General features: G+C 39.1%; 1 long non-coding RNA gene across 1 annotated transcript; it reads right to left on the reverse strand.

Annotated features, from left to right (window-relative positions):
* Nucleotides 1-24,910: 24,910 nt before the first annotated feature.
* On the reverse strand, nucleotides 24,911-25,205 carry LOC146374252 (uncharacterized). The gene is made up of 2 exons (XR_014802147.1): nucleotides 25,148-25,205; nucleotides 24,911-25,066 (listed from the first exon to the last, which is right to left on the reverse strand). It is a non-coding gene; the product is annotated as an uncharacterized LOC146374252 (long non-coding RNA).
* Between the last annotated feature and the right edge of the window lie 547 nt (nucleotides 25,206-25,752).

A 25,752-nucleotide genomic window follows, 5' to 3' on the forward strand; every position in this document is an offset into this window, starting at 1 on the left:
AGTACATCTATGTAATTCTTGTCACAATAGACTGCAGGGCCATGCAGCGACAAATTTGGCAAGGGGATGTTTGGGTAACAATATTATGGCAGTTTTTTTGTTTTTTTAGTTTAGTAAAAATCTTTTAACAAAAAACTGCTTTTATTTTTATTTTTGCATTGAAGTACAACTGTGCCCCTTTATTATTTAAATTAATTTCAGTTAATATCTTTAACTGCTGCAAATGACTATGATAATTCATTCATAAAACAACCCCAACAATAGGATGTCAAATCCTATCTATTATACACCATTTCATAATCAATTTGCTTCTAAAATGTTCCAAATGAGAGGTACAAAGCTACTTTGAGTAAAGGTTTGCTCACTTTTTTAAGAATGTTATTTTTTAGAAGACAGTTTAAGTTTATTTATGCAAGACAAAAAATTGCATCATCAGGACCTGAATTTTTAATCTCAACATTTATGACACAAGGCAGAATTGCTACAAACTGTGCTAACAGTGTAGCACAAGTACTGCTAACAGTATTGATCAAGTTACTTGAAAATAATAATTAGTTATTAATTACCGATTACTTCTCCAAGAAAGTAACCCAGTTACTTTAGTGATTACTTATTTTCAAAAGTAATTACTTTATTGCTTAGTTACTTTTTAAAAACATGATACACAACCTGAGTATGTAATAAAACAATAGACTTTTAGCCCAGTTCTATTTTTTCTGCATAATCCATCATATAAAATTGAATCAAATGAAAAAGTCTATTTTTAAAACTTGTTTTATTAGTTTTAATCTTTTAACTTTATGCACATTGCATCAAGCAAAAATGAAATTATATGCAACTGTCTTTGACTGGAAGAAATTTGTTTAACATTTAAACCTATTTTCTGCATATTCCAGCACATAAAATAAAATATTTTTTTGTGTTTACACTCACTGTTTCAAATTAGTGCAAGTAAAAGACAGCAAAAAATAAGTAAACTCAAAGATTGAGCGGTACTGTTTCCCTTAAGTCTATTTTCACCTGTTTAGCAGGAGTGAGGCCTGTTGGAGGTTTGCCCGGTCCCGCAGCGGTCGTGTCAGTGGGGGGATCCGGGGCTTTCTCTGTGAATTTCACATTCCCATGGCATTAAACTTCTAATCTGCTTGCTCAGATTAGAAGTTTAATTTTTTGCTGTAGAAAGAAGTTTTCTTCCCATGCAGAGTGTACAGCCGACGCTAATGTTTTTGTCACTTTTTACAGAATCAAACTCAAAGTAATGTCATTACTTCTAGGCTTTAAATACTGCACGGTCGTACTCTGTCCCGTACTCCATGTTATCCATTGTTGATCTACACACATCTGTTGCTACCACGGACCATTGTCATGAGACACTTTCACAAACAAAATCACGGTTTAGTAATGCAGCGTGCTTACGGGAAAGTAACAGTAATCTAATAACTTGTTTTACAATAGTAATCCCTTACTTTATTCATTACTTGAAAAAAGTAATCGAAATATAATAACACATTACTTTTAACACGTTACTGCCCATCTCTGATTGCTAATTGTGTTAATTCTACAAGTACTAGAGTGCATTAACATGGCTAGTATTGAGATTTTATAAAAGGACTGGTTTAGAGAGAGAGAGAGAGAAAAAGAGAGAGCACTTTTGTAAACTGATTTAACATTGTAGTTATTGTATTCTGATTTAACAGCACCTTATAATCAAGATTGCCTATCATCCACTCATGCATTCTTTTCCTAGCCCCTTTGAATCTTGTCTGGCTAAATAATTAAAGAAATAAAACCACAAAGTAATGTTAATGCATTATTATCATGTTAACTTTGACAGCCCTAGCATCAAAACATAATTCCACTATGGATATATTCTCGACATGGGGAAACATGATCAGATGATGGAGGTCAGCTGTTGAATAGCCAGATACCATCCGGTGATCCGGGCGTGTCATCCGTCATGTGATGGAGTCACTGCAGCGGGGCATGATCTGTACAGATGGTGAAAGGGCAGCTCAGGGGGTAATAATAACAAAGACAGTTGACCACCCACCAGATGGCCAGGCACTCCTTTTCCACCATACTGTACCTAGCCTCTGGATCTGACAGTTTCTTGCTGATATAAATGACTGGGTGGTCGACCCCCTTACTTGCTGGGATAAAACAGCCGCCAGCCCTCTATTCGAGGTGTCAGTCTGCAGAACAAAAGGGAGGAAAAAGTTAGGAGAGTGAAGTTGGGATTTGCCACAGCGAGCCCTCTTCACCTGCACGAGCGCTGCCTGGCACTGCTTTGTCCACTGGACCAGATGTGGGACACCCTTTCGGGTGAGATCAGTCAAGGGGCTGGTCAAGTCGGGCATGAACCGGTGGTTGTAACCAGCCAACCCCAAGAACTGCCTCACCTTTTTTGGTCTTTGGAGGCAGGTAGGATGCGATTGCTGCTGTCTTATTCATCTGTTGGCGCACCTGCCTTCCTCCCAAGTGGTACCCGAGATTCTGTGCCATCCAGCTGCACACTTCTTTGGGTTGGCTGTGAGCCCCTCCTGTCTTGGGGACTTCAGGACCATGGCCACCCGCTGCATATGCTCCACCCAGGTGTCACTGTGGATGATGACATCATCTAAGTAGGCTGTCATCCAGTGTTGTAAAAACCCAAACAGTGCCTAACCAGTCAAGGAGCTTGTTGAGCTGGGGGCATTGGGTATTCGTCAAACTGTGACACCTCATTCACCTTGTGGTAGTCAACACAGAACCATATAGACCCATCTTTCTTCATGACAAGAACTATGGGGCTACAATAGGCACTGTGTGACTCTTCTTTTACTCCCATCCCATTTTGTTTAGAAGGATTTTCAGCCAATTCTCTCTGAACAATTTGTCTCTTATGCTTATGCACTGAGAAAAACAGTCCATTTGTTCAATGGTGAAATCTTTGATATGTCTATAACTGAGCTATGAAGCCAGTACACACACACACACACACACACACACACACACACACACACACATTAACATAGTTTACAGTATCAGCAGTGTGTGTGCTGAGTCATGCTGTGATCCATGTTGTTCTTTTGAATATGTGTGATGCACTTGCAGAGCTACAGGTGGAGACGAGCATGCCTTATTCTCTTTCATGTTTGACCTTCTCTGTAGCATGATAGTCCTTCATTTCCACACACAGGTCAGTCAATATAAGGTGAATAAAGATGGCCGAATGTCATTACCTTTTCAATTTGTTGTCTCACCATGAGAGTCAGCTACCTTTGCAATGTGTGTGAGCGGGTATGTTTGTTTTGCTGAGGGGAAAGATGGGGAGAAAAGAAAGAATTATGCTGAAAAAAATGGACAAAACTGAGGCCCTCACAGTGGTAGAAATGTTTACATACCTCAACTTTTTTGGAGAAATGCTTCAGAAAGGAGGCATTTGGACTGAGTAGGATGGATAGGACTCTCAGTCCTATTCATCAATGGCCTTTAACCAAGCTTAACATTGACATTGCTTTCTGAGGCTCGTTCTGAGGTTGGAGTTAGATTAGGTGCCCTTGCTGTTTTTTTGGGATCACTTTGAGAAACCTGTGTGTCACTGAATCAAGGAATGAATACGTGCCACTACCTTAGCAGATTCCATATTAATTCCATGTAATTTAATCAAGTCCTGTTATCACTAACTTTTCAACATCTGTTTCATACTTTTCTCCTCTTATCCATTCTTGATTTGTTTTATCTTAGCCTTCTGCTTTTTTCATTTATACACTGTCCAGCTCTTTAGACAATTTCACCATTGCTTGTTTTATTGGATTTGTTTTTTCTTAATCACACCAAACCATAACAAACTGGCAGCACAGTTACTCAGTGATTAGAACGGTTTCCTCTCCACAAAAGAAAAAACAACAACAACAACAAAAAACAACAACCTTTAGTATCATTTGGGAAATAATGAGGCCATAGAAATAGCAAGCAATCTTAGACTATATCCACATGCACACAGGGATTTAAAAAAAAAAATATAGATATGAAACTGGAAATGCATGCCAAAGCAGCCTGTTGCAATATAACTCTAACAGTTTAGAAATTATCAACGATCGGATGCTGACAAATAATATTGTGACTCACAGTCTGATGTCACAAAAGGAGACAAAAGGCACGCACCTTTAATGTAGCAAGACAAAATTATTATGGTACTTCTTCGCATCTAAATGCAGAAAATTAAGTTTTTCAAAAGCTATGTTTTCAATTACCTAAAAATACTCCATGTGGACAGAAAGCAGAAAGCTAGAGATACCCCTAAACATGATGCTAGTCCATAAGCCTATTACTACAGCAATTACTTATTTACATTGGGCAAGCAGAAATACATAACATTATGCAGTTTTCACAAATTTTAAGATTCAACACTTAGCAACATTTACACTTAAAGGCAAAGTCTGTCTTAATTTACAAAATCAGATAAAACCATTCTCTTGCTCCTTAACATGCAGTCCCACCACTGTGATTAAGTGCACTTCTAATCAGACTGTAGTTCTGTTTCCTTTCAAACTGTGTTATAGCATTGTTCACAAAGCTCAAAAATCACTCTGGTAATTAGGAATTACTGTCCAAAATTATAAGAAGTGACCTGAGCTGTAATTAAGTGCAATTTTCATATAATCTAAGCATGCTATTTTTTTCATAGCTTAAATTAAAATCAGTTATATTCTAGAACATTTTCAAGTATTGTAATCAAGGTTGAAATAAAGGCTTCGTAAAATATTTAACAAGTCTTAGCTCAAGCTGTTTTGAGAGTTGGAGTCCAGAAAGAATGTAAATAAACTCAAAACCAGTTCAAGGCCAAAAACCAAGGCACTACATATTTTGTTTTGTCACCCATGGTGGTCCTGACCCATATTACTTTGAGCCATTGCCGCTGCTGGAAGCTGGAGATACTACCGGTCAAAAAGAAGGAGCTGATGATATCTTTGTGTCTGGATTTAAGCACAATGGTCATGACACAATTCCGTTGTCATGTCGTCAAACTTGAAATTAAAACATTTCTCTCTGTAGTTTTCACAGAGTGCAAATTCCATTAGGTATGCATATAAGAATTGAAAAAAGATTTTATTGCCTTGTTCACTTGACCAAAATAATAAAGCATATTTCTTTTTTGCATAAGTCATATGAAAATAGCATAGTAGGTTATAACATGACCAAGACAGATTTATGTAACTGAAAACAAATTTTTTGACACTGTTTCCTTGGAAATATTATAATTTCCTGAGTGGATATTACAGTTTGATCGTCTTGTAATCCATTGAAGCTCAGCTTTGTAAGTAACTCACAACAGTGCAAATTTAATCATTCTCTATCCATTGAGCTCTAGTGAACCATTGATGTAAATGGTAAATGGACTGGTTCTTATATAGCGCTTTTCTACTCATCTGAGCACTCAAAGCGCGTCTAATGTTCCCCATCAAACTGCTTAAACAGTGTTAAGAAAAAAGCACACCACTGCTCATTTTGTCTCCAGTAATCAAAGCTGTGGCCCAAATGAGGAACAAAAAGAGGTGAGAGACCTCATCTGCTCAGTTCTACTTCAGTCTTGCTGCTTGTCATTATTTTTCCTCCTCTTATTTCACCTACTGTCACCTTGTACCTTCTCCCCTCCTTCATCCCTTTGCTCTACCCACAGATGTAATCACATCTATTCAGTGATGAAGATTAAATTTTCCTCTCCCTCCACCTCCTCTTTCACCAATTCCTATTTGAGCCTGGTCAGATCTGGTTATCCCTTTGTCATCAAGGGAACAAACAAATTATGTCTTCTTACACAGTCAGGACAAGAGCGATCACTTGAATGAAATAAGACAGAGAGCACAAGGAGTTGTGGGATGGCTGTGGCTCAGTAAAATTAGCACGGGAAATGGTTATGAGTGTTTGTCTTTGTGTGTGTTTACAGCAGTAATTAGTGTATTATGCTGTGAGTAAAATGCTCAGGCTAGCCATGCAGTGGAAATGGACAAGTAATGGAGTTACGCCAAAGTACACCCAATGGGTTCATTTAGCACACACAAACACACACGTAGTAGCAGGCGCATCCACTAAACACAGAAACCAAATGTCACAAAAGTTAATTGCAAGTGTTTATTTGAATGATCACTCTTGTGTGTCTTTAATCAGATAGCAGAAGTTGAAAGACAACTTGAAGTCATGCGTATGAGCAGGAATGTTGTTAGAAGTAGACCAAGAAGTCTATAATAGTGAAGCCAGGGTCAATGAAAAGACCAACACTCTGACATTGTTAGGGCAGGGAACTAGTTCCTAATGAGGCCAATCAAGCCACAAATGGATGCACTAATGGCTCGTTAATGTACCAGGATAAAAAAGGTCTCTCTAACCTTTGCTTCCTATTATATAGGGCAATATGTTTAAAAAAACAACAACAATAACACACAGACACACACACTCTCAAAATACAGGTTTGAAAGCATCAAAATTAAGAAAAAACTTTATTTCTGGAAGGAACATTAACAAAAGTAATGAAGTTTTATTATTAGAAGCCCTCACTAGTTAAGTTGTTAGAGGGTATACTCTGCTCTGTGGCCTCCATTTGTTGTATTGCTGCAAGTTTGAATTAAGTAAAGTCTAACTAAATGGTACCTCCACTGGTCTTTATCTAAACCACAGACTATATACAATCCCGATCCAAAGAACAGTTAAAAAATGGCAAAAAATCATATTTTGCATGGTCTGAGCTTAACAAGGTTCCAAATCGAGCTTCAACATGCAACAAGAAGAAACGGGAGTGAGAAAAAACATTTGAGCATGCAATTTATTTGAAAACCATGCTTAAACTGAAACATGTGGTTTTACAGCTGCTGAAAGTTTAAGACCACATGCCTTTAACCCTTTCGTGCATGAATTATGACAATCTCAATCAGGATTTTTTCTTAAGTATTTTTATTCATCTTTAGGCATGAAAAAAGATTTTTGAATTTCTAAGGAGTTAGAGAAATTTAAATTTTAAATTAAATAAGACATTTTTTGTGGGTGGCAGGGTATGAAGTGACACATCAGTGTCCAATGTTGTGGTTTATGTGCAAGTATACCATCAACACTGACACAAATATAAGAAGACAGCCTTTAAATAGCTGTCGACTGTGGTGACAACTCTGCGTGAAAGGGTTAAAAGGCCAAATCTGTGCAAAAATGTGGACTCATTGTCATTTTCTGTCAGGACTGCCTGACAGAAAATGACAATGAATCCACATGTTTTTGCCTTTGCCATCATGACGTTCTGATGGCAAAGGCAAAAAAACTTTCCCTTTTTGAGGGACTTCTTCCAGGAGAATAACATCACTCTTTTGGACCATCCTGCGCATTCCCCTGATCAAAATCCGATTGAGAACCTTTGGGTATGGATAACAAGGGAAGTTTACAAAAATGGACAATAGTTCCACATAGTAGAAGCCCTTCATGGAGCCGTCTTCACCACTTCACCTTTTTGAAGTGATCAACAATAACGGTGGAGCTATTCATTACTGAGTTTATGTTTGGTACTTTGATTTCTGGGTTTTGTTTTGTTTTTTTTTGTTTTGTTTTTTTTTTTTGGGGGGGGGGGGGGGGGGGTGTTACAGGGTTGTTTTTTTTTACAGTTGTGGTCTTAAACTGTTCATCAGCTGTAAACCAGCCTGTTTCAGTTTAAGTGTTGCATGCTTATAAAAATGTTCTCTCACTCCCATTTCTTCTTGTTGCATGTTGAAGCTCTACTTGGAACCTTGTTAAGATCCAACCATGCAAATTATGATTTTTTTTTTGTCATTTTTCAAGTGTTCTTAAACTTTTGATCGGGACTGTATAAAAGATGAATAGAATATAAACAAATATATAAAAGATGACATCATGTGTCTCCTGCTGTTAGGCCAAAAGCTAAACCTCTTCACCATCAGCTTTTAAAAACCAGATACTTCATAGCAAAAAGTGCAGAGTAACTTTTTCTTACATCAGTTTAGCTATGAGGAGGAATTACTAAGTATAAATCTTTTTTTTTCTTTTTTTCTTTTTTTACATTAATGCTATCAGTCACAATCCTCCAAATGTTGTTTAATTTTATCTTTATAGTTGTAATATTTTGGCATGTAATATTTTAATATAATGAATGAATCTTCTATTCTATCAGTGCTCTAAGTGCATAAGACCCAAGAGCAAAGAATATTATCAATTATCAAATTGTTAACCAGTAATATTTGGTTAGGTGGCTGCTAAAACTGGTGTGGCTGCTTTACAAGATTGTTATTAGTCTATCAAGTCTATTGTTTATCAATCAGTCACGGTTCCTCTGTCCTTGCTTGTCGACTCGCTGTTCTCTATAATTGTCTTGTCACTCTCTCTCTCTCTCTCTCTCTCTCTCTTTCTCTTTCTTGCGTGTATGTGTGTATTCTGGTAAAAGTCTCCAAACCTTGAGTTTACTCACTTACCTGTGAGAGAGATACAAACCTGTGTTTTTCTGTGCTCAGGTTTGCCTGGAGAATCCCCTGTTGTGGATTGGTGAGCAGTTTTTATTTGGATTTGAGAGAGCATCTAGAAATTGTCATGAAGCTGTAGAGAGCCGTTGTGAGTCTGGATTGTCACAACTGTTTTGATAATTTTTTAAAATGTTATTATTCACTGTAAATACTCGTGTGATACTGTGCTCCCAGTCAAAGTACATTACTTGGAGCCCTGCCAGTCCTACCTGTACTATTGTGTCCTACCTGTGTCCAGATTAGGCCTGCACAATAAATCGAAAATTTATTGTCATCGCGATATCAGCCTGCGCAATGGGCCCATCGCAAAAGACGACGTAAACTGCGATAATTGGGTACCTTAAAATGTTTACACACGTGCTTTAAAGAATTTACCAATCAAAGAAACCCCTTTAGAAATTTGACCAGTCGAATAGAGCCCTTCACGGCATTAACCAATCAAATGGATTAGAGGCCCGCTTCCTACGCAGGTGGGGAGCGAACAACGCTGCAGCAACGAGTCAGAGTTGTAAAGGCTGAGAGCGAGACGCATGACGAGAACGCTACTGACTATGAACTCGTGCCTAAAAGAAAAAAATAGTACCTCGATTATTTGGAGGTACTTTGGATTTGATAAAGACAACGTTCTCCAAACACAGGTGCTCTGCAAAACTTGCCGAACACTCGTGGCAACCACCAGAGGAAACACGACTAATCTCCATCATCTTCAATACAACCACAGAGAACTGTTTGAATAGTTACAGAAAGACAGGGCTAGCCAAACAAAGGTTGCTAATGTTAAGACAAAGAGCGCAGCAGTCCAACAGCCGTCTCTGTATCAGAGTTTTTCAAGTGGAACAACTTATGAGAAAACGTCGAAGCGGTACAAAGAAATAACAGAGGCCATTACACATTTTTTGACAAAGACATGATGCCTATAAATACAGTTAGCAGAGAGGGCTTCACCAGTCTGATACATAAAGTGGACCGGAGATACCGCATCCCCTCACGAAACTACTTTTCCCATGTCGCCATTCCACAAATGTACGAAACATGCCACAAGACCGTCATGTTTGAACGGAGCCAAGCTGAAAACTACGCAAGCACTACAGTAAAGTTTCCTCTTCAGTTTTGACTTACATCATAACTACTTGGTGAGTGGTAAAATGATGAACAGCTGCACTGAGATAATTTGCAGTATAATTTAAGTTATGTTTATTTAAAACTAATTCTAGAGACCGGGAAGGATGTCTTTCAGAATTCAAGCCTCAGAATTTTTTTTATGGGGGCAATGTTTCAATGTTAAAGTGCACTTTGTTGTTACACTGCTAATACAGCAGCATTCATTAAATAAAACTGTTGCAGTAAAACGGAAATTATGTATTCGGGTTTTTTTGGGGTTTTTTGCTATTTATTTTATCGCAAGTCATATCGTTATCGCAGTTTTGATCACAGTTATCGCACATCGCAGGTTTTCCTAATATCGTGCAGCCCTAGTCCAGATCAGGACAGAATGATCCAGAGCATCAAGGTGGGTTTAAAGTTGATCCCAAATCTTTCCTTTTTATAGAGTTTATTAACATGGGCTCAAATCCAGATGTGACAGCTCACAGATGGTTCTCTCTTAAAGAAGGTAAGCAAAGTGTGGCAGATTTCTTCACAGACTTTTCGACATTGGCTACATAGACTTGGGCAATGGTAAATGGCCTGTATTTGTATAGCGCTTTACTAAGTCCCTATGGACCTCAAAGCGCTTTACACTACATTCAGTCATCCACCCATTCACACACAGGTGATGGCAAGCTACATTGTAGCCTCAGCTGCCCTGGAGCACACTGACAGAGGCAAAGCTGCCGAACACTGACCACCACCAGTAGGCAACGGGTGAAGTGTCTTGCCCAAGGACACAACGACCGAGACTGTCAGAGCTGGGGCTCGAACCGGCAACCTTCCGATTGCAAGACGAACTGCCAACTCTTGAGCCACGATCGCCCTAGGAAATCCTTCCACAGAGCCTTTTTGCATAGTCTTAATAATGAACTGAAATGGGAATTAGCAGCAAAAGACCTCACCACTTCCCTTGATTCACTAATTTCAATGTGTACTGGAATAGATTATCATATGGAGGAGCACCGGCCGAGAAGGAAGAAAACCAGGAATTGAGGGAAATATTTCAGTCAAGCAGCCTGTGCAGCTTGATCGGGCCCATCTAACTCCAGACACCAGACACAATTCAAACAAAGCGCTGGTTTGTTTGAATTGTGGCACTAATGGCCATTTTGTCGCAGCATGTCCGATGAAGTTGGACACAACTTCCAAAAATTCATCCCTGCCGAGGCTCATCATTCCCGCGAAAATCTGTTTATGCCCAGACACAATCTATTGAAGTGGTGGCTGCAAAATTTAATTTACCACTTGTTCCACAGCCTCTGTCCATTTCAGCTATGAATGGTTCCAGTATACCAGATATCCACAGACATTAACTCGAAACACTGACCTTCTCCAGCATCTGTGTAGAACAAATAAGTCTGTTTCTGTTCGAAGCTCCACACACCCCTTTAGTCCTTGTTCAGCCCTGGCTCAGCTCCCACAACCCAAATACTCATTGGAGCAAAAACAGCATCTCCGGATGGAATTTAAACTGCCATCAATTATGTTTAAAATCTCCGGTATAGCACACTGCCAAGTGACCCGAAGCTCCTGATCTCTCATTTGTTTATCCCGACTTCTCCCAAGTCTTTAGCGAGGACCTTGCCTTCTGGCCTCCACCTCAACGTCCTTATGAGTGCACTATAGATTTGTTACCTGGTCAAATCCTGAATGGGAAACGATCGAAAAATACATGACACGAACACGAAACCCATGTCCATTTGGTTCTCCAACGCATCCTGGAAAACTGGCTCTACATCAAAAGTGAAAAATGTGAATTTCATGCAGAGTCAGTTTCATTCCCTGGTTTCATTGTGGAGAATGGACAATTAAAAGCAGATAGTAAAAATCAAAGCAGTTTTTGACTGGCCAGTTCCCACCGACAGACAGCAGCTCCAGATGTTTCTAGTTTTTGCTAACTTTTAGCATAAATTTATCTTGGACTTAAGTAAAATTGCCTTGCCTTTAACAATTCAATTGAATTCTAACAAATCTCATCTCACCCAAGGTCTCGTTCCAGTGGACAGTTCTCCTTTTAGACAGTACCTCTGAGGAAAAACCCCCATATCTCATCTCCACCCTGTGTTATCTGCTCTTTGTTGTGGGAGATTGAGACCTTGGTCCGAAATGCCCAGAGGGAACCAGCTCTATGCACTCACAAAAGTCTGCTCCGAGGTAATCCACCGGGCTCATACAGCCAAGTTCATGTGTCATTCTGGTACCAAACAGAACATCTCTTTCCTACAATGTCTGTTCTGGTGGCCATCATTGGCCAAAGATGTTTGCATGTGCTTGCTTGTTCAGCTTGTACCCTGAATAAGCCGTCCAGCTGTTGAGACCCCTTCCTACGCCTGGTCACCCATGGCCCCATATTGCGTTTGGCCTTCCTCCCTCATCGGGTAATCAGTTATACTCAACATTAATAGGTTTTCAAGAGCTGCCCATTGTATCTCTACCAAAGCTTCGTTCTGCCCTAAGAACAGCTCAGTTACTCAACAAGCACATCTTCAGGTCGCATGGCACCCCTTCTGACATAGTCTTTGACTGTGGCTGACAGTTCACTTAATGCATCTGGAAAGAATTCTGTTCAGCACTCAGAGAATAGGTTAGTCTGCTTTCTGGTTTCCACTTGCAGACAAATGGTCAAACCAAGTGTGCCAAAATGGAACTGGAGGCTGTTCTTTGCTGCATCGCTTCATCCAACCAATGAATCTCGAGTTCGCAGCTGGCATGGGCAAAATATTCCCATAATTCAGTGATGTTCTCTGCCACCAGAGTTTCAACTTTTGAAGTTATGAGGCTCCTCTGATTCCTGCAGTCAAAGGTGAGCTGTCTCAACTTCTTTCACTGTAGAGTTTGCACATTGCTACTGTTGTTGTTTAAATTTTCTTAACGCTCTGTGTGTTTCCTCAAACGCACCGAAAGCTTTGATAGGCGAGACCTTTTTTCAGAAATTTGGAGGTAGTGTTTTAGCAAATCAGAAAAAAGTCCACAGGCTGCCATATTTTGAACTTTACTAAAAAAGAGAAACATGGCTGTCTGTGTGACAGCCAGGTGGCCAAAACCAGGTGAATGGACCCAAATGCAAAAACAGAACAGAGGCAAAAGGTTCAAACATGATAACAACACTTTTATTTAAAAAAAATAAAAAATAAAAATATTACTCTGACACTCAGGTGATGGCTGTGAACTAAATCTTGAATGTGAGCAATGTCATAAACACACGAGCTATGAAGTGAACACACGAGCTATGAGGACAACTCAGGGAGAGGATTGTGGCTCAGGCAGGGAAGGTCAGTGGCACTGGACCACAGAGAGAAATGTAAGTGATGGTGGCGATTGGTATGGTAAGATAGTAAGTAGTAAGTAAACTGGAAGTGTTTCACATTTTTTGCTGACGTGAGAGGAAGGCAATCAAAGTTGTCCAGGTGAGCGTCCAGAAGCTGAGGGTCCAGAGGGAGTGTTTTCCGTGAATCCTTTGAGCATAGGCGGGGAGGCAGGCAGGTGAATGGGAATCCAACAGAGCTTGGCTGTGACCGTGATTATCAAAGTGGTGAGAATTGCAGAGAGTGAAATGGTAGACCGGAGGATTCCTGAAAACCACAGGGAGAAAAAACACCAGGTAAGCATATACCAAAAACTATGATGCATAGGTACAACTTGGTGGCCTCACACTAACGCTGGTTAGCACCAGCGTTAGTGTGAGGCCACCAAGAGCTGGTGAAGACTCATTGAGAGCGCTGGTCTTAGGCAGCCCATATTGGCAACAGGCGCAGATCGTGACTGGAATGAGGTAGCTCCACCTAGGGATGGAAACTCCAGCTTCATGGAAAAACACAGCCACTCACACAGACCATGACAATATGATTTATGATTTATTTTCAATAAACTTTCAGGTGCTTTCAGCAAACTAATCCTAGATGTTGAAGCCCGTTTCTGGAGTTGTTCTTTCAAAATTCCATTTGACTGTCTATTTTTTATGTGTACTGGGTTTTGCAGCAGCTTAGGTGGACAAATCATCTTGAATAATGTTTTTTACACTAACCGAAATGTCATGTTTATCATGTGCACTGCCGTCATGACGTGCTGTGAACATCATTCAAAAGTTTGGGGTGCACACTCGCTGAAAGGAAGGCTGTCATCTCTCACCCCATTCAAATTTCATTCATGTCAGGACTCATTCAGCCCAAAATTTAGAAGTCACTGGGGTCACTTTCTCTTCACTAAAAATACAAAATTCATTCAAGAGAAATGATCGCTCGCCTTCTGCATATCAACCCTCGGCTAGAAACGGCCCAGTGTGTGGTTGATGGATGAAGTCATCGTTTGCTGAAAAATGCATGGTCTGAATATAGAAAAGCAGCTAAGGTTTGTTTGTTGCGGCAGCCAGAAAGGCAGTGTCTCCTGACACTTTAACTGCTTAGTGTGTTTCTTGCCACCTCTGGAAAATAGTGCTGTTGTATAAAAGTTAATCGAGCAGAACAGAGTTTATACTGGGAAGAAGAAGAAACAGAATTGGACATATGCATAGAGAGGGGAAGGGAAAGAGATGGCAGTGAATGGGACACAGTGATCTGGCACGGCAAGCTGCAGAGCAGGAGGAAATGAAATAGGACATCTTCATTTAGTTTTAACATCTGCCTAACTCTGCATTGCAACCTGCTCTGCTCAGGCAGAAAGCAGCAGGCTCAGTCTCTCATACTAGCAGATGGATTTAGACTTTGAGACTCATATGCCTGGCAATATTCGCTGCCTCAGGTGAGATTTTAGAATTTGGTATTGAATCAACCGTATCAAACTGGTCTCAGGATATGAAAAGTCGATGCCTAAATGGGATTTTCTTCTTTAATTAGCAGATCTCCCACCTGTATGTCTTCTGCCCGGAGGGCTGTGAATTGTGTATATTTCTCAATTAACTGTCATGAAAAGAAGGAGAATGACAAAGTAAGAAAGAGATAACAGGAAGAGGGAAGTGACAGCAGACTGCTGTCACATTTGACTCCTGCACTGAATAACTGAGACCCAAAACACTCCTATGTTACATCTACACTCTGTTGTTCTTGTTATTTAAAATGTGATTGTCCATGCTGACACTTTTATTTAGTTGATATTCTATTATGGTAGCATTAAAGGAAAGCTTGTGTTTCTGTATTTTACTTAACAGTCTATTATCTTTCCCAGGGTCCCAGATGTAACATATCCTGATGTTTATTCAAGAAGACCTTACACTGTCATACTGCAAGGGTGTACAACCAGCTCATAATTTTCTGACGTACAATGTCTTGTATAGCATTTTGCCTGCAAGGTTGCCCTTACTTGATAGATTTAAGAGTGTTTCACAAAGCAAGCTTTTCCCTTCTGAAAAAACCTACTTGACCATTAACTGGGTAAACACATGTCTTGTGACAATGACAACAGCAACAGAGAACATTTACCTGAAGCTTCATGGTGTTTGCTTTGCCTTGACTTGGCACCATTAAGTGATAACTTGGTACTCAGAATAGGTCTGTGGCTTCTCAGAGCTATGCACAAGGTGACCTTTGCATTGGTTGTCAGTCTCAACTAGTCTAATATGGATGTAAAACAATTATGTCTAAACCTACTAACCCAGTGAATAAAAAACTAGCAAGTGAAAACCAAGCCAAGTCCAAACCAAAGTGCAAAACACATAGCTCCCTGAGAAGAGATTATGAGTGTTTTGGTAACAAAGTTAGAATCATGCCCATCCTCTGTCATAAAGATGATTTGTCATTATGTCAGACTTATGACACCTTGTCTTGTCTCTAAGATGGCAACAATATCAGGGAAAGCATAGTGTGTTCTACAATTTATAGTTCATTGCAATTAAGGTTTCACAAATTATGTCAGGACAAGTGCAAAACAAAATACATACACCCCCACATACACTAAACTTAAAGCATTTTTGATATCATTTGTCAATGTTCGGATGTATGGCAGGCAGGATGAAGAACCCCAAAACAGGACTCAAGACAACAACTTTTTCCTGCTGGAAAAAACTAACATTAAATACAAAACTAAACAAAAAACAGGAAACAAGAAACTTTAACTAGAAAACAAACCAGGATCTGTAAACTTAGCTATAGCTGGAAACACAGAGAGAAACACACAGCATAATAAGGATACGACATGACAAAGAACAAAGCAAAACACAGGGTTTATATACACAGAGAGATAAGGAGGGTATGAGACACAGGAGGAGAGCACAGCTGGGAGTAATCAGACCTAGCAAGACAAAGGAAGACAAGCAAAATACAAAAACGGACTGTCAAAGTAAAACAGGAAGTTAACACAGAGACACAGACTTGAAACATGACTTGAGGCATGAACCGTGGCACAGGGGGAAAAAGGCACAACGTAGACATAACACAGACACAGGCTGAAACTAGAAGCTAAAGCAACAAAATATAACCTCAAGAGAACTAAATCCATGAATAACAAATAATCGAGAAATATAAATTAAATACAAAACACTGGGTCACACCCACAACCATGACATCATTAATGTTAATTTCAAATTCTTCTTAATACATATATTGAAGCTGTTGCAGTTAGGCTTCATTGGAAATTTCGTTGATTTTGCAGCGTAGCTGTGTGGGAATTAAATTTCCCTGAATAGTGCTGGACAAGAAGGTAATTAATATTCAACTATTGTAAAATCTGTCCCAACCACAAAAACTGAATGATCCACTAATCAATTAGTGCCACACACCACACAGATGCACAAATGGTCACTGTGGGCTTTCTGCCACCTGCCTGCTTTCAGTATGAGCACGGTGAGTGTCCTTGTAAAGAAAACACATAGAGGTTGGATTAATTCATGGTGAAAAATTTAAAATTTCATTGGTCCACTACCTGGTGGCTCCAGGAACATTAATAATGGGGATGTATTAACTATCACATTGGGCTCATATGTCCCATGTTTATCCAGAAAGTCAGTACTCTTAGAGTTTTATCAAGCAATGGCAGAATTTCTCATTATAGAAGTATGACCAACCAATTTCAGTGGGTGAAGAAGTACAGCTATGTGCTTTGATTCTCCAGCAGTCCAGCGTTGACTTTAAAAAAAAACAAAAAAAACAAGCAAACTACTCTGTATTTCTTTGTGCATCGTTAATCTTAAAAGATTTGTAAAATATTTTTACTAATCCTGTCTTTGCACTTTTTATTCTGCAAGCTCTCAGATTTTGCAACATATTTACCGTCATAGGGGAACCCTCCATTACACTTTATAATCAGGATGTGAAGATCCCATCTTAAAATAAGGATCTACTTGCCATTTAATTATCAATAGCTCAAATAAAGACCTTGACAACCAGCAACATTTAAGAAGTGAAGGTAAGCTTATTGTAGCTGTTTGAGAACAGCCTAAGTTGTATGGCTTAATTTTTCTTTTAGACAGAGGCAGGAAATAAAAGGAGACAGCTTAGAAAAAAATGACAGAAATCACAGAACATCCTGGCAAATTGTGAAAATATGTTACTCCCCCAAGTCCCAGTGGCTGTCAGGGCCAAATATTTAGCTGTTAGGTACAAATATTTACATGTATATTTACTAAATCATGTATCTACCTTAACTTTGATTGGTGTGAATGAGCTCTCAGAATTTCTGCTCTCCACAGAGTAAATAACTGCAAGAGTGGAAAGAAGCTGTTGAGCTCTGCTGGATCTTTTGAAGTGATGAATGGCCAAACTAGCAAAGCCCAGGTTTACATGCTAGGGAAACAGGACAAAAGACACTGTGAAAGAGATCCAGAGATTCGTAATAATTAATGATTAAATACAGGCTGGTGTATAAACACATAATAAGTGAAAAGAGGTGAGTGAAGACAAAACATTTAGTGCATCATGGGAAGCCCCCAGCAGACTAGGCCTACTGAAGCATAAGGGAGGATTCAGGGTCACAAGTAAACCAGCAGTCTAAGAGCAAACTGCTTTATTGGATTGATATAGTAGTACAGGATCTTTAAGATAAGATGGGGCATGATTATTCAAGACCTTTTATGTGAGGAGAATTAAAAAAACTAAAAAAATAAATTCTGGACTTAACAGCGGGTGAATAAAGAGAAGCCAGCAGTGCTTCTACTCTGTCAGTACTCCCTGCAGCATTTTGAATCAACTGAAGCCATTAGTTTATGTTAGCTAACTAGCGACAGAATTGAAAACTCAGAGGAAAATAAGAACACTAATAGTAAAAATCAGTTTAAGAGGATCACTTTTGTGCTGTCCTCGACTGCAACAATGACAGTATACAACAACAAGTGATGTATACTGTCTATTTTCACTGTCTGGCTGTTTAGCAATAAGTGGCTGTTCATTGTTTGGCTAGCCGCGTTCAAATGGGAATATCCACCTGTTAGCCATAATGTTTGAGTTTGTAAAGCACTTTATAGATATGAACAGTGTGGATGTTTTTAAGAGCAGGGCTCTCTAGCCATGATAGGTGTAGCGTTTCATGTCCCCTTTAAGGTTTTATTTGCCTCTAGGGACCTATTTCTTTGCAAACTCGTTTCATGGTCGTTTTGCTTTTTTGGGATGTTTTGGGTTTTTTCTCATTTTTAATTATATTTGGGTTATTTTTCTGTGCTCCTTTTGTTTAGGTCTTTAGGTTCATTCCAGTTTAAGATGGGATTTGTGCTTCAACTTGTTGATTGGGTTTGTTCTTTTGTTCCTGTTTTCTTTATTTTATACGTTTTTCGGCAGTAACACTGTTTGAGTTTTATATTCTGTTTTTCCAAGCCCTGACTTTGGGTCCAACTTTGCATGCCATGCAGTTGTACCTGGCAATTTGTGCCTCCAGTCCAAACTGATGGACCAAAGTTGGTGTATCTGTATTTCATTTTAGACATTTGAGTTAAAAGTTACCACTACACTATCACAGAAGTTAGACTTCCTTTTTGTCAACTCAAGTGAAAAATTAATTACTTAGAGCAGTTAGCCTTGAAACAAGTGTAATAACAGAGTGCATTTGGTGCCTGACAAGATTATCTTTAAATTTCAAAAAAGATTAAATCAACCTGAAATGAGATATTTAAGACTTCAAGGTTCAAGGTTCTTTATTTGTCACGTGCATAGTTATACAAGTATAACACACAGTGAAATGTAGCCTGACACGCTCCTCGACATGTGCAAAAAAATTGGGGGGGGGTAGAGGAAGAACATTATATATATATATATATATATATAGTATATACATTGGGTGAATGTGCAGTAGTAGCAGCAAGCAGGTGAATTCTGTACATTAATATGAATAGACATCTGACTATTTTACAGAATAGACAATATAAACATATTTAAAATTAAAGGAATTTGGAATGTACATTGTGCCTTGGTTTAGAGTGACTTTATGAAATTGTGCTTTTTTTGCAGTGCAGAGATTAACTGTGTGAGACTGGATGCTGTTAATGGAAGGCTCCCGCAAATAAAGTAATACATACTCTTGCTGTGTGGGTTTGTGTTTAGCGCGCTGCTGAAGTGTGTAATAAATCTCCAGGGCCAGACCAAGAACGAGAAGCAGTTGTAACTTACCCCTCCTGTCATCAACACACACACACACACACACACACACACACACACACACACACTGTCTGTCTATACAAGAAATGCACTTTATCAACTACACATCAGTAGAAACTCAGAATCTGCAGCTCACTCCCATCTCCCTTTCTGTGTATGTGAGACCCTACTGTATGTTTGTGTTTTGTTCCATACTTCGACCTGTGGGACCATTCAGACTAAAGTTATTTGGCTCCAACTGAGAGAGAAATGTGTGTACGTTGTATATGTGTGTATTGTAGGGAAGGAGAGGGAGGACAAGGAGGAAAATAAAACAACAGATAGGAAGAAAAAAAAAAAACAAAGGCTCCACTCTGATTGAATCTGTTGAGGCGTGGCATTGAGATAGATCAGAAACAGTGGTGTGTGTGTGTGTGTGTGTGTGTGTGTGTGTGTGTGTGTGTGTGTGTGCAAGACACTTGATCTGGCCAAAAGTGGAGAAAGATGGAATTTTTCCTCTATTTCTAAAAGATGTCTGCCAGTATGTTTTTGTGTGAGTTTGTATTTGCTCATCTGTGTGCATTTTGCGAGTATGTGTTTGTGTGTGCATGATAAACACATTAGTGTGTGCATCAGCATTCATGCAGCCCAGTGTGCGTGATTAGATATTTACTCACTGCTGCAGTGGGTGATTAAGTGCAGTTTGAAGCGGTGGTTTTACGCTACACTGCCTCCTGGACTCTGCAGTCACCACAGCACACACAGGTAGAAAGAAAAGCACATAAGACCACTACCCCATTTCATATGTTATTTAGAGGACTTCAAGGTTTACTCCATTCATTATCTTAATAATTACTATTACTTTTCTAATGATAAATAATGATAAATACCCATTCTCTGAAGAAATATACATGCATCCATATTTTTGGTATATTTAATAATTACATTGATGCTTACAGGTATTCTCAGTGAGGTAATTTTGAGACTTGGTGTAAAGTGAAAAATGGAAATTACAGACACCGCTTTGTCATGCATGGTTTGGCTTTATCTTCTTTGTTGAAAAAGGGTTGAGCTTTCACACAGAGGGTGACATGCTGTCAGTTATGCTACCCAGAAGTGGAAATGTGCAAGGAAGAGTGCAGGTGTTTTTGTCTGTTAGTGCAGGTAATTACTCACAAGCACCTGCACTGATTTAATACGTTCATAATCCAGAGTTAAAGAGGGATTAGGCAGGTGAGGGAACCCTAAGTTCCAGTCTAACAGTGCAGCATGATGAAATGAGTCACTTAGAAATAAGTCACACAATAACTTCTATTATGAGTTGTGAGCTCCAGCAAGTTTGTTTTCTTTGTGTTCAGGATATAATCATCTGACCTGTGCTGATTTTGAGGTTTACTGATCTTTATGCATTTAACCATCGGTTAACTCCATGAACAAATCACTCCCTATTGTATTCCCTTTCACTGAGCACATTGCTACCAGCTCTTCGCATTTAGGCACACTTTAAGTGTTGCATAAACTTGCTGTTTACTGTTGTTTTCAAAAAGTTAAAATAAGATCATGATCTGGGCAACAATGCAACCTTTTAAACGCATGAAAATATTTAGTTAGAAAGTCCCTGTTTTGTTGCCATGGTAATGATTTCCTTTGGTATAAAAATGATGAGACTGGTACACGTTCAACATGGATTTTGTCCTCTCTAAAAACATTAAGCTGTACAGCAGTTAGTACCAATGAACGACCTGTTCATTTTCTCTTTTTTCCATCTCCTACCTGGTGGTAGACAGGATAAACAGTGCAATAATTGCTAACCCCTTTAAAAATGTGCATAGTTTTGCCTACTTATGTTATGGTGGGATCTGTGAGTTAAGCAAACATAGTTTCTAACAAAAACACAAAGCTCATTTAACACTCTACCTTCAAACATGTTTATACTGCAAACTCCAAAAAGGCTGGTTATTTTCTTCTGGGCTTTTTTGGTTTTGTTTTTTTTGCAATGGAGGTAAACATCAGTCACTGTAGAAACAGCCACTGGATATCTTTCAGGATTTTAAACAGATTCATGTATTCAGGACTTTGTTTAAAAAAAAGGAAAAAGAAAAATGTGTGGAAATGGCAATGGCTTGTCATTTTAAAACCAGTTTATTTTCTCTGGTAACAGCTGTGTATCTCACTAACAGATAAATCATGGCAAAGCATCTGAAGATATGAAACTCATCTACTCACTGAAATTACCAGCTTCAAAATGTCTCATTCAAGTGGGGGTCTCTCCTGCACTACAGTGTTAGTCCTGATGTGTTTACACATATACCCGGAGCCAGTTTTGATTGACAGGTGTGGCCTCTTCACTATTTTTGTGAAAACTAATACCAAAGCCCACCCTTGTAGTCCAGGAGGGTTAAATAAACCTTTTCACTTAACACTGACGCACCAATTTCAAACCTCATTTTCCCATCCTTCTCTTCATCTCGCTCTCTGCCCCTGTGGGTGTATGAGATTACTTCTTAGGAGCTGCTGAAATTCTAAAGCATGTCAGCATTTGTGTGATTCACAAGAGACATATTATGATGGATTTATAAGCCATTCACACATGTTGAAGCAATCAAGGAATTCCTCCTCCTGACTCATATTCTCTCATTTAATAAAAAAAATAAGATAGAAGAGAGAGTGGGCGAGAAAAAGAATGAATGGAAATGAAAGAGATAAAGCTGAAGGATGAGACAGATGAAGAAAAGAAGAAAGAAAACCTGGACAGATTGAGAGTTGGAGGAAAAAACAGTGGGAATGAAATGTAATGGACAGTTGCCAAAAACCCTTGTTATTTTTTTTTTTAGTATTTTAGAAAAAGGAAGTATGGATGAAAAGACAATATAAGAAATGTGGAAAGCAGAGGAAAACAGCAATGAATTGTGAACAATCATATGGGAAAGTTGTTTGACAGAGTGTGGGGAGGGAACGAAAGAGCACGATTTAATGTGGCGCATCTTTATGAGGTTGTAAGTCTTGTCTTTTTTTGGGGGGGGATGAAAGTGATCTGTAGTTTATAGCTTACCCCCCACACCCTCCTCTTCCTTTCTTCTTCTTCCTTCATCATTCAGCTCCTCTGGCAAATTATATGGTAAAATATGCCTAGAAAATATAAAAAGGAACAATGTTTTTCCAACCATGGTCAATATCTCAAATGTCATGTATGCTTTTTTTTCATACAATATTGGAAAATCAAACAATTCAGTGTTTGTCCCTGGGACCTTTCATCAAGGGCAACTTTAAAGTTCTCTGTTGAATATTAACAAGGCAGTGCCTCTGACTGCATCGACTCTTCTGTTGACTTTATTGAAAATGGACTTTATAGTTTAATATATATTTATTGTAGAACTTAAGAAATTATCGCAGAGGTTTTGCATGATAGGCACAAATAGTCTTCAACAGTGAGAGGTAACTTATTATTGTAACCTGTTACATTACCAGATTTTTTTGCCATGTTATGTTTTAGCTGTGTTTCCAAAATATTGTGTTGAGCCACACTGGAGGATTTTTGTGCCCACCCATACCTTATTATTACAACAAGTGATAAATGAAAATTTGCTTTATTATGTTAGTACACAACAGAACCCGATTAATAGTGAAGAGGAAATTTGTGAGGGTTGATCATTTTCTTGTGTGAAGAAAACCACAATTACCTAATATTGCAAATAACCTAACAACTAAAGAAAAGAAAAACTCAACAAGAGCAAACTCTGGTACTTTTATCCTGAGTAAAAAAAACAAACGACTACTTGAGATGCAAAGCTAACATGTTAAATTACACGATAAAATGAAGATGCACTGGTCTGTGCAGGTTACTTACTAACAGAAGTTCAAACAATATAGTATTTCATACAGGTTCTAGGTTTGACCATAATCATAACAGGATTTTGCTCTTTATCTCGCTGCTTATGTATGTGTCTGTATGTGCATATACTGTCTCTGTGTGTTGAAATGTCATTTGGTTTTATCGGTCATCAATCATCAGCTGCTGCATGCAGTGCCAGACCTACTAAAGCCAGTCCCATCAATCTTAATCATACTAATCAGAGAGGATGAAGGGCAGATTTATTGGAATATATCCTTCCTTTTTTCCCCAACTGAAACTGGCCACCCCAGAGATCATTGTCAGGGAAGCCATATCCCTGATCTTATGTGGCAACTCTGGCCACAGATGTTTAGTACAAAGCAAATTTATTTCTAACCTGACAGCCCGAAAGCTTGAAAATATTTGAGGGGCCCATTATGATTTGTTTTAATTTTCTGCATATTTTCTACGACAAATACCAATAAAGTAATTGATCCATCTGTTTTTTATTAGCTGTAATCTCAGCGTTGTCAAAGGGCCAGAGAAACAGATTTACTCAGTTTTATGTATCACAAAGTCACAGTTTGAACTACTGTACCTATGCAGCTTTGTTTAGTGGCATTAATAATATACAGATCAACCAGTGGGCATATATAACACATTCTTCCTGCTGAGAACTTATTTTGCCCTTAGTGAGTACTAGCAGCAAAATAATTTGCTTTTTACCGCTGATTTTGAGTCTAAACTCCAACACACACCTACTCCGGAGCAGGTTATGTGTTCATCATAATTTACCAAGGTGATATAGCAAAACTTAAACAGAGCTGCCTTTGTGAAACTCAACTTAGGTAATGCTAATTATGCCCTGGTCATCGTGCTGTGTAACCTTAAACAGAGATGTTTAAAGCAGACATTGACAACTCCTCTTTCACCTGCACAGCTCAGTTTGAAAGATTCGAGGACCACAGTGGGATGGAGAGGCTGAACACACTGCTGTTTACAGTGAGAAGTTGAATTGACAGGGAGTACTGTGTAGGACTGGGACTGTCCAGGACAATACCTTCAGACACTTTTCAAGAAAAACATCAACAGCCTGTATTGCTTTGCAATGCCTATTCCAGGGGGGTTTTCTTTTGCTTTTTTTTTTTTTTTGGCTCAGCATGAGTGTTAGTAGGCCAGAGCCAGGTGGGAGTTTATATTATTTATACACCTCACCATTCTGCCTTTCTGATTATTCTGACTTTATTCTGAAGTAGCAAGTATAAGAAAGCCCATGATATTTAATTCATCTGGCTTAAAATTGCATCAAGAAGTCTATGGATACCAGTGAAGTTGGTTTGATCATCTATAGTAAGGGGGTTGAATGTTTATAATTCATAAAGGGCTGCAATCTGTCTTTCTGTCAAGAAGAGAGTTCACACATGAAAAGACGTTCCAGATATAGCGATATTTTAATTCACTTTATCTTATGGCCTCAAAGAGGGTTTTTTTTATGTAGTAGTTCTATGATCTGATGTATCATTATTATTATTATCTTATTTTATTATCATCTTCTATAAATTTCATCTTGCCCCTTGTACCTCATTCCCCACCATTAAAACTCACCGTTTTTACAGCAGAAACTGTATTTTTACTCGAGTAAAAACTTTTTTTTAAAAATAAAAACCTCTGGGATCTGCTGTCATTGGCGATAACACCAACCTTCCCCTACATAATCCATGTAACTAACTAATTATTTACTCTAATAATAATTAAACAGTTTGATGCCTCTAGAACTTTTCATATCTTTTACAAAAAGAGTCAGTTTTCCATTTCTACAGAATAAATAAATAGGGTAGGATAACTACCTTGGGCAACATCCAGCCCTTTGGTTGTCCCTGATTGTGTCACGGTTTGCCATGGCAGACCGTGGGGGGGTGTAGGGAAGGAGGGCCCAGGCGCGGTGCTCTGTGTGCGAACAGTGCGTTTATTTACAGTGTGGTACAAAACAACAATAAATCCCCGTGTTCTCCCCAGACTCCCGTGTCGTGTCCTCCTGGTGCTCTCTGCTCTCGTGTCTGCACTCCCGGTGCTCGCTGCTCTTCAGGCCTTCCACGCTCCTCCTGCGGGAAACAATAGCGGCAGCTGTCAGGACACTAAACAATGGCAGGCATGCACTAACTCAGTTCAACTGGATGACTAACGTGGAGACTCATGCAATGATCCCGCGCCGGTGGGAGCTCCAAGACTCTCTTAAGTAGCTCCCCCAACGAGGCCTGATCAGCAGCAGGTGCGTGGCTTCGGGTGTGGCCAGTCCCCCAGCAGGGCCACACCCACCAGGCCCGAAGGCGCCTGCAAACCAGTGTTCATACACACACAAGCACGGAGAAAGAGCAGCAGCAACACCAAAAATACATATAATGTCACCAGTCCATGACTGCCCAGGGATCCTGGGCCGCCCAGACCCAGGACCCTGACAGATTGTTAAGCATTAGGTTGATGGGAAATAAGAATACTCACCAAATACTCACCGAACACTCATTAAACTCGTCATCTTACTGTTGTGATTTTGTGGGAAATCGAAATACAACTTTGTTGCATTTATTTTAAAAGCAAATGCAAATTTTTCTTCAGTTTATCATTGTATGTGGGTCATTCCAATAATTCTGTGACATTTCAAGGCCTTAGCATTGTTAAAAAAGACAGGAAAAAATTCAGATTTTCTATATTTCATTTCATTAAGCTCAGGATATTATGTTATAACAGTTTTGTCCAAATTCCATATATGACACAGGCCAAATGTCCTCGT

This window comes from Perissodus microlepis, chromosome 14 (assembly GCF_051167445.1).
Source record: "Perissodus microlepis isolate ML-2025 ecotype Zambia chromosome 14, ASM5116744v1, whole genome shotgun sequence".
Classification (NCBI taxonomy): Eukaryota; Metazoa; Chordata; class Actinopteri; order Cichliformes; family Cichlidae; genus Perissodus; species Perissodus microlepis.